Source organism: Bison bison, unplaced genomic scaffold (genome assembly GCF_000754665.1).
Source record: "Bison bison bison isolate TAMUID 2011002044 unplaced genomic scaffold, Bison_UMD1.0 scf7180017864379, whole genome shotgun sequence".
In the NCBI taxonomy this organism is placed as follows: Eukaryota; Metazoa; Chordata; class Mammalia; order Artiodactyla; family Bovidae; genus Bison; species Bison bison.
This window is the reverse complement of record NW_011494951.1, coordinates 2,586,865-2,598,880: the sequence shown is the minus strand read 5'-3', so window position 1 is coordinate 2,598,880 and position 12,016 is coordinate 2,586,865. Positions and strand designations below refer to the sequence as shown.

General features: G+C 52.6%; 1 protein-coding gene across 1 annotated transcript in view; it reads right to left on the bottom strand.

The window, feature by feature from the left end:
* The window catches only part of LOC105001096 (5'-AMP-activated protein kinase subunit gamma-2-like), a 192,516-nt gene that overhangs the window by 179,640 nt on the left and 860 nt on the right, over positions 1-12,016 (bottom strand). The gene's annotated exons all lie outside the window — the stretch shown is intronic.

Below are 12,016 nucleotides of genomic sequence, written 5' to 3'. Positions count from 1 at the left end.
CGATAAAGCATCTGCCTGCCACGCGGGAGACCTGGGTTCAATTCCTGGGTTGGGAAGATCCCCTGGAGAAGGAAATGGCAACCCACTCCAGTATTCTGGCCTGGAGAATCCCATGGACGGAGGAGCCTGGCAGGCTACAGTTCATGGGATCACAAGAGTCGGACACGAGTTAGTGCTATCTTTCTTTCTTCCCTCGTTCTTCATATTTTATTACGGTCATAGATGCAGTGCCACACACCCAGCCTCCATGCTCTGAGCCGTCCCTGAAAACTGAGGTCATCATGTCCAGAGAAGGAGAGCAGACGGCAGTGCAAGCCTGGAGCCTGGGTCTGCGCTGAAAGGACTCTACGATCGCTCACCTCTGCCCACAGTCCCGACTCGAGCCAGCGCAAAACAGAGCTGCTTTGAAAACGTTTTCTGTCCACCCCCAGGTGCAGACACCCCTGCAGAGCTCCAGGCAGGCCAAGCAGTTGGGACCGGGCTCCCTAGAAGCGCCCCCCACCCTCACCTGTGCCATGAGTGCCCACCTGCCTGGCTTCCTCTCTTCCTGACATTCCTCCAGGAGAAAACCCGAGTTTTGCTGCCTGCTTTGCCACCGCAGCCCATCATGGGACCCTGGGGCCTGCCTCCTCTGTGGTCCGCAGCAGCGATCTGCCACCCTCTCTGCTCCGGGGTCACTATGCAGGCTCCGGACCACTTCCATGCCTGGTAGGGTAGTCTCCCCGCCCGGCTCCTCCTCTAACCCAGGTGGATACTGCCGCCTGGGCATTTCCCTCTGTCTTGGAGCTGAGAATATTCTATTACCTGTGCTCCAAGGTCATTTCAGAAATCTCAAAATACACCTAATGAGCAAAGAAGAGTGGTGAAAAGCTACCTCTCCGCTCTCCTGGCACTGGCCTCTCCCCAAGGGCAAAGCAGCTCCCCCGAGGCTCACCTCTCCTTAGTGATGAAAGCAGGTTGGGGAGGGGCAGGCGACTATCAAATACCAGCCTCCGGAGGACCTGGGCTCCTCACCCTCACTCACAGTCCCTGAGTGCTCACTTGTCCTCGGGATGAAGCAGTTTCCATACGATCCTGGTGTCCAAGCCACGTGCAGACCCTAGATTGCAATCCTCTTTGTAGTATGTATGACACAGAATATCATTAATACTATCTGGCAATTGTACAATTAATAATATGTTATTAAACAATAATACTATTACACATCAACCTGTTTAAGATCTTGGGCTTCCCTGGTGGCTCAGGCAGTAAAAAAATCTGCCTGCTATGCAGGAGAGCTGAGTTCAATCCCTGGGTCGGGAAGATCCCCTGGAGGAGAAAATGGCAACCTACTCCAGGATTCTTGCCTGGAGAATTCCATGGACAGAGGAGCCTGGCGGGTTACAGTCCACGGGGGTCACAAAGAGTCGGACAAGATTGAGCAACTAATACTTAAAGATCTTAATATAGTAATAAGTATGTTATAAAGTAATATTTAATTGTTACTGTTATAATGTATGATATGTGCAATCAGTTCAGTTCATTTCAGTCACTCAGTCGTGTCCGACTCTTTGGGACCCCATGAATCACAGCACGCCAGGCCTCCCTGTCCATCACCATCTCCCAGAGTTCACTCAGACTCACGTCCATTGATAATTATAATTAAATTATGTATTTGGGCTTCCCTGGTGCCTCAGCTGGTAAAGAATCCACCTGCAATGTGGGAGACCTGGGTTTGATCCCTGGGTTGCAGAGATCCCCTGGAGAAGGGAAAGGCTACCCACTCCAGTATTCTTTCACTTTTCACATTATGTAATTATATCTGTACAACATATAGTATATAAATATACAGTAATAAGATTAGGATTATTGCATGCATTATTAATTATTATGTATATATTTATGTATGTTTGAGAAGGATAAATGTTTGTTGTTTTAAGCCACTGTGATTTGGGGTATTTGGTAGCAAAAGTGAGCGTGTGTGGGGACTTGTGCCTGGAGCACTGCATGTAGGCACTGAGCCTGTGAGGTGGGGGCTGAGCCCGTCCTGGTTACAGCTTTACTCTCAGCCCTGCCCAGTGCCTGGCACACAGAGGGCTTTTGGTAAATGTTTGGTAACTCGGCAAGAAGCCCTGCAGCCATCTGACAGAACACCCAGCACAGAATGTCTTGATACCTGCTTTGCCGTTTATCCTAATATTCAGTTCTTATTAAAACAACAAAATGAAAAAGAACTACAAAATAAGATCTATGAAATTATACATGACAGGTTATTTATTTTCCAGATGAGACGGGTAAATCACAGGCTTCAAAGTCCTTCTGTAAAAGCGAGCATATAAGCACCTGGTCAGCCCCAAGGGCAAACCCGTGGAAGGCAGACCAGATCTCTCATTTTCCCTGTGCCCATCCTGGGGCTGGGGTCTGTCCTGCCTGGCAGTCTTGCCTCCCACCCCAGGCTACCTGGAACACCCATGGGCATCAACGTGGGGCGGGGGCAGGGCAAAGCAGGGACGTCAAAAACTCAAGTTAAACACAACACAGCTTTCTTGGCAGGTTGTACTAGAACAGGTGGGCGCTGTGGACAGCCTCATCGGCTTTCTCTGTGATAAGGATAACAACACTGATAATGATGATTATAGTATTTCACAGGGTTATTTCAGAGATAAACAGAGTCAGCTTATATACAAGCACACCCTTGGCATCCTGAGCAAGTGCTCCATCAGTATTGCTAAATCTGATGACAATGTATCGTCCCAGAGGATATCTGATTGTCAGTAATACTGATCACGAATGGAACTACTCATCGAGGACCATCCGAATTGCTAGGAGGAAGAAAGCGCTTCAGGGTGCTCATTACACAATCTCCTGTGGACAAGAATGTCCGGGGATGACCGCACAATGACCACTGACCCCAACAGTGCTGTGAAGGCAGGGACCCTGCTGGGTGAGGTCCTGGGGCCCCATAATGCACCACAAGCAAACGGTGGGTGTCTTTTTTAAAGCCTACTTAACTTTTTTTAAAAAGGTGTTTTTTTTTTGGATGTGGACCACTTTTTAAGTCTTTACTGAATCTATTACAATACTCTTTGTTTTACGTTTTGGTTTTTCAGCCATGAGGCTTGTGGGAGCTTACCTCTCCGACCAGGGATGGAACCCGCACCCTTGTATTGGAAGGCAAACTCAACCACTGGACTGCCAGGGAAATCCCCAAACAATGTGCATTTAAAACTACAGAAATTCTCTCTCCATTCTGGAGGCCAGAGCCTGAAATCAAGGTGTGGGCAGGGCCACACTCCTGCGGAACCCCAGGGGAGGGCTCTCCCTTGCTTCTTCTGTCCCTGGTAGCCCCAGGGAGTCTTGGCTTATGACAGCATCTCTGTAACCTCTGCCTTGTCTTCCCATGATCTTCCTTCTGTGTCTCTGCATCCACGTGCTAAGTCGCTTCAGTCATGTCCGAATCCCTGCGACCCCGTGGACCATAGCCCGCCAGGCTCCTCTTGTCCATTGGATTATCCCAGGCAAGAATACTGGAGTGGGTTGCCATTTCCTCCTCCAGGGGATCTTCCCAACCCAGGGGTCAAACCTGCGTCTCTTATGTCTCCTGCTTTGACCACTAGCTCCACCTGGGCAAGCCCCTCTGTATCCACATTTCCCTCTTTTTTATAAGGACACCAGTCGTACTGATCTCAGCTTAACTTGGCCATTCCATTTGTAGAGACCCTACTTCCAAATCAGGTCACAGTCACCGCTACCAGAGGTTAGGATTACAGCATCTTCCAGGAGACACAAGTCAGCCATGATCCCATCAGCTCTGTATCCTCCACACCTAGCACGGGACCTGGGAAACAGACAGAAATGGGCTCACGGGTTTCCCAGGTCCAGCTCTACAGGTGCCCAGCTGTAAACACGCTCCCAGCAACCCAGCTCCCCATTTCCTTCAAAATGAGAAGCTGGGCCCCATCCTAAAATTCCGGCCCCGTCATATCCTTCCTTCTGTTCCCCGCCCCCAGCACCAGTGAGGACCCCAGGGCCACCTGCCCAGCTCTGCACTGAGCCCCCGCCGGGTCCCCACAGAAGGTGGGCAGGGCTGCACGGCTCCCACAGCTAGGACCTGGCCTCAGCCGCCTGGAAAAAAGGCTGGACCCCTGGGGTGACCCAGAGCAAAGTGGTCTTTGTCGTCCATTCATCAGCGACTTCGCTGCCAGGTCAGAGTATATCAACACACAGAGGCTCTGGCACGAGGCCCCAAAGCCCGGATGATATCTGATGGGTGTGTGACAAGCCGTGAGCTGGCAGAGAAGGGCTTCCTGTCAACAGGAAGGGAAGGATGCGGATCAAATCATTTTCAAAGCAGGCAGAGGAAGAAAGAGATGAGCGAGACTGGGGTTAACCATTCCGATGCCGGGCTCTCTCTCTCGTGGCTCCCCCGCCATCTAACAGCAAGGTCACAGTTGACTGACCAAGCAAATGAAGGACTTCTTCACCTCGGGTGCTCAGCACTGCATTGGCCACTGTCTGTCTCTTATCTTAAAGCCTTTGACCACAGGCTGACATTTGGTTTGCTGTCCGGGGATGTCCAGATGGGCTGGGCCACCGTCTGGAAAGAGGTGGGAGTCACAGGCATTCACGTGTGATGATACTCACTGTTCTGGGTCAGAGTGGGGGTAGTGGATGGGCGAGATTGGGGAAGGAAGGCCAGATTCTAACGCAGCTCTTCCAGGGTCTGTGGCCTGCTGGGTGACCTGAGTAACCCCATAATAGTGAAATAGTGAGCTGAGTATATCAAGACGGGAAAAGTAGAAGAAAAACAGTCAAGAAACAGCATCACCTGGGGCCTCTCTAGTGGCCGAGTGGTTTAAGAATCTGCCTTTCAACTCAGGGGACGCGCAACTGATCCCTGGTCAGGGAATGAAGACCCCACATGCCTCAGGGCAACTAAGCCCAAGAGATGACAGTGACCGAGGCCCCGTGCCACAACTGGAGTCTGTGCCCCACATCAAAAGATCCTGCCTGCTGTGACCGAGATCCCACATGCCGCAGCAAAGATTCGAGGCGGCCAAATAAATGAACATCAAAAAACCAAAAAAAAAGAAACAGCATCATTGAAGAGCACATTTACGTGTCTGGATGGTTTCAGAAGACACAAGCTGATGTGCTGAAGTTAAAGAAAATGAAGTCTAAGCAGGTGAAAAGCCCTTGGCAAGTGAAGACGTGTTTCCAGTTTTTCTGGAGTCAGACTTGGGTCAAAAAGGAAACCCCTGGGGGCAGATCAGTAATAGAAGACAGTTTTGCTAGATTTTTACTGGAGGAGGAAACAGGCAGGGAAAGATACCGGTGAAGCGCTGAGAACCAGATCAAGTTTATGATGTGTGAAAAGACAGCACTGAACACACGTGTGGGGCTGCTGCTGCTGCTGCTGGAACCTTGGGACTAGCGATGTCCTTTTGGCGCAATAATGACCCAGGATATCAATGATCGCATTTATCATGAGGCCATGAGACATCAGAGCCCAGTTTACACAAGGATCTTGAACCCTCCACAGACAGGTGCTAGGAAAGAGTGGGTCAAGGGCAGCAGAGGCTAGACTTGACAATAGGGTCACCAACTATGGGACGGGGGATGCCCTGTTCTCAGCTGGGGACAAGCTGTAAAGTGGGGACAAGAAGATGAGACAGGGAATCCAGCCTGTGAGTCACTGGATGTGTGATTCTGCAAATCCATGTGTTTCGTGCTCAGCTTAGGTCACTAGGTGAGCTGGTCCACAGAGGTCCATGCATAGTCTGTAGGGTGGAATCTTCAAGGAAGGGTACCCCTATATCCATTCTCTGCCTCCCTGTTCCCCCGCACAGGCCCAGAGCTGGACTGTGCTTAACTGTGCATTCAGCCAACGTGCTACATGAAGCCCACCCCGCAGTCAGTCCAGCTCATACCCTGCGAGCTGCAGAGAGACATCAGGCCTCGTTCATAAACCCCGGAGCCACAGAACAGTTCCGGGGACTCCATTATTGGCTCCTCTGCCTCCTCCAGTCCGGATATCACGCTCTGGGCCCTGTAAGAGCCTGTGTTCAGGGTGCCCAAAATGCATCAAGCCACTGAAGGGCGGAGTCAGGAAACAATGCAGTGAGGTCTAAGAGGCTGGACCACCACCAGTCACACAGGCTGGGGGCCTGTCTGGACACTCATCTTTATCTGGGAGCCAGAACTACTCTGCCTTTGTTCTACCGTCAGCAGCCAAGAGTCTCTCTTCTCAACGGCAGGTGGAAGAGTGCAGACACTAGAGAGAGGATGGAGAGACACATGGATGCTTAGATGGGGCGATGGACAGACTGATAGAAAGAGTAACACGGGGGCAGGGGCTTCCCCGGTAGCTCAAGTGGTAAAGAATCTGCCTGCCAAGTGCAGGAGATGCAGGAGATGTGGGTTCAACCCCTGGGTCAGGAAGACTCGCCCGGGGAAGAAAATGGCAAGCTACCCCATGACTCTTGCCTAGGAAATCCCATGGACAGAGGAGTCTGGCTACAGTTCAAGGGATCGCAAAAAAGTCAGACACGACTGAGCACACACAAGAGTCAGAGCCCACACACTGAGGAAGCTGGAAAGCAATTCTTTGTTAAATCCCTGGAGGCCTGAGAGTCACCCAGAAAACTTCTCAGAAACAAAGAACCACAGGTCCCACGCCCTAGAAATGCTGATTCAGCAGTTCTGGACTGAGACCTAGGATTGTACATCTTAAGCAAACGCTGGGTGGATCGACTTAGGCTGGTCCGTGAGCTGCACTTTGACAAACACTGTCCTAAACCCTAACCCATCTTGCTCAAGGTGGTACACGCCGACCAAGGTCAAGGCCAAAGATGACACACACCCGTACCTTGCCACATGGCACCCGCTTTCCCTTCACTGAGGCTTTAGTCCAGCAAGTTTCAGTGGCGGGGTGGGCAGTGAGCAGTCCTACAGAGGGCAGAATGTAGCTCCCAGTCCCGGGCGGGGCCCCCCTCCTTCAAGCCCTGCCCAGCAGAGCGGATCAGGCTGGATGGAGGCTACTGGTCCCAGGCCCATCTACAGGGTGAAGGGCACTGGGCTTCAGGCAGAGCGAGGCTTCCCTCTGGAGACATCACAAGCAAAGACGTCCCCAGCGACCGGCCCAAGCCACGCTGGGTCTCCATGACCTCTGAGGCCGGGCAGCTGCTCCTGGCTCTATTTCTAGGCTGTCTCCGGGGACTGACAAGGATTTCTGCTGCCCCTCTACCAGGAGAAGCAGGAGCTGGGCACTCTGGCAGCAGTAAGTATTGGGCCACTGCCTCGGACCAAGGCTGACCTCCCCCAGCTGCCTCCGTGTCCCTACGGGCCCCCACGTGGGTCCTTCTCTCCAAAGTCCTCCCTGCCTCCCGACCGCCTGCCCCATCATTGGCTTGTGAACAGTCCCAGAGTCCCACAAGATGGTCAAAGAGACAGCCAGCGGTCACCACTTACAGTAAGGCTGTGCGCTAACAGGGCACATTCTTTTTCTCGGACAGAAAGGCAGAAAGCACATGCTAACTCCCAGCGATGGCTGCTCAGGCAGAGGGTTCTGGCAGGTCGCCAGGCATAGCTAGGCTTCTAATGAGCTCTTTTCTAAAAGCATTCCCACCACCTGGATGACTGTTCCTGCCTTCCATTAGGGATGAAGGCAGAGGAACGAGAACCCAGGCGAGGTGCCAGCACACCACGACTCTGAACGGTACGCTTGTCCTGCTACTTTTAAAGGCCTAGGGCAGCCCCAGAGGAGCCTGCAAGCAGGCGTTCCTCTCCTCTCCCTCCTCTCTTTCCCCAGACAAGATCTAAGAGGGTGTCCCCCAAAGGTGACCCACCCTGAGCCTGAAACCAAGCAAGGCAACACCCTCCATCAGACCCAAGGGCCATTCTCCCTTCAGTAGAATTCAGTTAATGAATAACTTTAGTTAGTAACTGTGGGTCTCCACTACCCACTGTCACCTAAGCCCTTAGTATATCCCCTAAAGTTGATTCCTCTTTTCCGGTATCTCAGGGCACAGCAGGTGCTGTGCTGCTGGCAGGAGGGCAGGGTAAAAGGTGGTTAAGGATCTAGATTAAAAGACTTCCTTGGTGGTCCAGTAGTTAAGAATCCACCTGCTGATGCAGGGGACACGGGTTCAATACCTGGGCCGGGAAGAACCCATGTGCCTCAGAGCAACTAAGCCCGGGAGCCACAACTACTGAGCCCACGAGCTGCAACAACTGTGCTCACACGCCCGAGAGTCTGTGCTCCCCAACAAGAGAAGCCCCCACTGACCATAACCAGAGAAAGCCTGAGTGCAGCCACGAAGACCCAGTGCAGCCAAAAAAAAAAAAAAAATTACAAAGTAAAAAATTAAAAAGTAAACTAAATTAAAAAGAAAGATCTAGATTAAAGAGCCTAGGATGGAGGTTTGCAATTATCTCCCCCAACATCCTTGGCCATAGTTCTGTTTATGCATCAGATGTGGGGCTGGAGACTGAATCCAGTCGTGTCCATTTCAGAAAAAAAGACGAGCTGCTTTGGACACGAGAGGTCCCAGAAGGCTTCATCACAGTGAGTGTCACTGGTTGCCACCAAATGAGCCCTCCACTGGACTGCCAGAGCCAGGGTATCTTCCGGGAGCTGCTCTTAAGAATCCCGAGCGTCCTGGGAAATGAGCACCGATGCCCACCAGCTGTTGGGGGAGGAGGCAGAAGTGATGCCCTTTGATCCTGCTCAAGGCCACCTGGGCTGTGACAGACTCACAATCTTCCCCCAAGAACCGCCTCCTGACACCAAACGTCCTGCAATCCTAAGGCCAGCTCAATCCCTTGCCATCCATCAGAAACCACGGCTGACCATCTTCCATCTTGCCTCTGTCCGTTTTCTTTCATCATCACTATAGTTCAAGCTCTTAAATGCTGATCTCTGGGTTTTTTACCCAAGCATTTGATTGCTTCCCTTGACATCAGCCCAGTCTCCACAACTCTACTCCACGAAGTGTTGTTGGCATCACTTTTAATTGCTTCTTACTTTAAAGTAAGTGAAGTGAAAGTAAAGTGAAAGTGAAGTCATGTCCGGCTCTTTGCGACCCCACGGACTGTATAGCCCGCCAGGCTTCTCTGTCTGTAGAATTTTTCAGGCAAGAGTACTGGAGTGGGTTACCATTTCCTTCTCCAGGGGATCTTCCCAACCCAGGGATAGAACCTGGGTCTCCTGCATTGCAGGCAGACGCTTTACCGTCTGAGCCACCAGGGAAGACTCTGACTTGAAATTCCCCCTCAAAACAGTGAGACAATGACTTGGATTCAGTAGTTTATCCCAGGGAGCGGGGGAGGTGAGGCAAGGAAGTCAGGCCAGACAGAAAGAGTGCGTGAATGAATGATTGGCCCACCACTCTGGGCAACCGGGGCTGGGTCCTGCTGGGACCCTCAGAGGCCTCCACAGAACCCATGGTAGAACCTCTCCCCTCACCTGCATTCCTCCTTGGTGAGGGCTGCCCCTTTAGGGTATAATGCCAACCCCGGCATTCCCACGCCAGCCTACTCAGGCTGAGCAAGCTGCCACTATTCCAGAGGCCTCCTTGAGGAGCAGAGAGACACAGTGAGCAGCTGTGGTGTGGAGCGGAGCTGTCCAGCAAGGCTGCAGGGAACCCTGGGTGGGCTCTGGGCACAACAGGAAGGACACCCATCGCATCTACCGCAGCTTCCCAAGGGCTCCGGGGCGGGGCATCCTCATTCCTGGGCCTAAGTCCCAGGAAGGACTCCCGGAGGAGACAGGAGGCCAGTTAAAGTGGGATTTCGGGTAACAACGGACGGTCTTTCTTTTAGTATAAGTTTATCCCAAATGGTGCCTGGCACATTCATATACTAAGAAGTTGTTCATTGTTTAAAATTCTAATTTAACTGGGCACTTAGTATTTCTACTTGCTAAATCTTGTAAGGCCGATTCAAGGCTCTTCTTGATCTAACCTTGACGTATTTCCGATTACCCTGATTTCTCAAACCCTTTCATCCATGAAAAGGGGCCCTTCGCTGGGTCTGGAAACAGCCTCACAGTCTCCAACTCCAGAGAGGGGCTCAAGCTGGTTCCCTGGCAAGAGTGATCCCCCGCCATGCCCCTGACACGTCTCTGTCCTGCCTACCACCTCTGGGTGCAGTGTCTCTCTGAACATGTCCATGCCCTGCCATCTCTCCCTCCTCTCCCCTCTGAAAGCAGGTATGGCCTGCACTGGTCAACCTGTACCCTTGGGTCATCTGCAAACATCTGTCTGAATGCCACATTTTCCCAGCTAGCGTGTAACTCTCACCCAGCCCAGCACAGGGACCCACAGGTAATAACTACTTGGTTAGTGACACCCTCTTGGTTCCCCCTGCCCCCAAACACACAGCAGATGCAGGCCCTGTGAGAGCAGAGACAGAGGCCCTCTCCTTTCCCCCTGGATCTCACCATCAAGCAGCGCAGCACACGTGTCGTGGAATAACTGAGTGAATGGTACTTTCTGTAAGGGCTGTGTCGGGCCAAGAATGATGGCTAAAGCAGCCAAAGTCATCACCAGCAGCAGGAGGGCTGGTGAGAGGGTTCCAACTATATCATGGCTTTTCCGCCGTCACACCTCAGTCCTCTTCCAGGTTCTGGGTTTTGCCCTCCACCTCTCCGGAGCATGCCCCACACACGTGTTCCCATTTGAGGCCAGCCTCACCTATCACCCTGAATAGGATATGCACGGCCTGGGCACTAGGCAGTGTCATTTTCTTTTCTCTCTCTTTTAAAGTAGATGCTCTGATGTAAGTGTAATGGCCATACATTCATATAACAGTGTGCACTGGTACGAGCTTTCCCATGATTTATTTTTATATCAACAGACTTGAAAGGGGGGCAAAGCAGAGTTATTATCTGTTTGACAAACAGGAGAAGCTGAGTAGTTAAATGGCTCAGTCAAGTGAAGCTACCAGAGGGAGGCTTCGCCTACTGGTGTCTAACTTTCCATTTACAAATATGGCTCAAAATATCTCACGTTAGGAATGTAAACAAGACTATCTCATTTTCAAATAGGATGTTTATTTAGTCAAAGGTATGCTTATTCCCACAAGCTTGGGTCACCACCCTGGTGGTCACACTGCAAGCTCGGGCCCAGTCACCTGCTCCCTGAGCTCTCCCTTGCCAGGGAGGGCTGGCCACCTGTCCCAACTTGGGGCTGCTCCCTGAAGTACCCATCAGATGTCTGGGGCTCCCCCAGTACCTGACCTTCCTGGCCAGTGTTTGCACAGAGGACTGGGAAGGAAGCGCAGTCAACAAACATCTTAGTTAAATGCCTGAGAGAGTTCACAGCAGAAAATGCTTGGCCAGGCAGCACCCCCCTCCCCCCGCCCCTCGCTGGCGGCTGTCAGAAAGGATTAGCTTCCAGGAGGTGTCTGTAACACGGTGAGGTCGGAGGCAGCTCTGGGCGGATGGGACCACCGGCATCTGTGCCCAAGACCGGTCACCCATCATCAAAATTACATTCTCCACGGAGTTCTCTTGCGTGTGTGTTTGGACACACGTGTATTCGGTTAGTGAGGCTGGGGGTGTGACCCAGCTGGGGGCTTCCTTCGGGTGCAGGTAAGGGCTGTAGGGCTCAGCATCAGACCAACCCCCCCTCCACCCACCCACGGAATGGCTAAGTAAGGCTGCGGGGGGCCACGGGCAAGCAAACTGCAGGGTGGGCGCACGACCCTGCCCGCCACGCCCTCCAGCTGGACAAAGTCAAGCTGCAGACCGATCGATGTCGCCAAAGTCCGGCCCAGAGGCCGGCGTGGCCAGGGCTGAAGTTCGCGAGGGCCCTGCACGCCTTAGGGGATCCGGAGCCCCCAAATGCCTGAAATGTGCTCCCAGGGTCAGACCCAGGGGCCGGCTGCAGAGGAGCCTCCCGCCCCGGGCCCACAGACACCCGAGGAAAGCTGAGGAGCAGGGTGCTGGGGAGCGGGGTTGGGGGGTCAGTTTGAGGGCGCAGCTACACACAGCTGCCGCCCCCATTCCCTGCTGTCCCCACCCACCGCCCCTCCC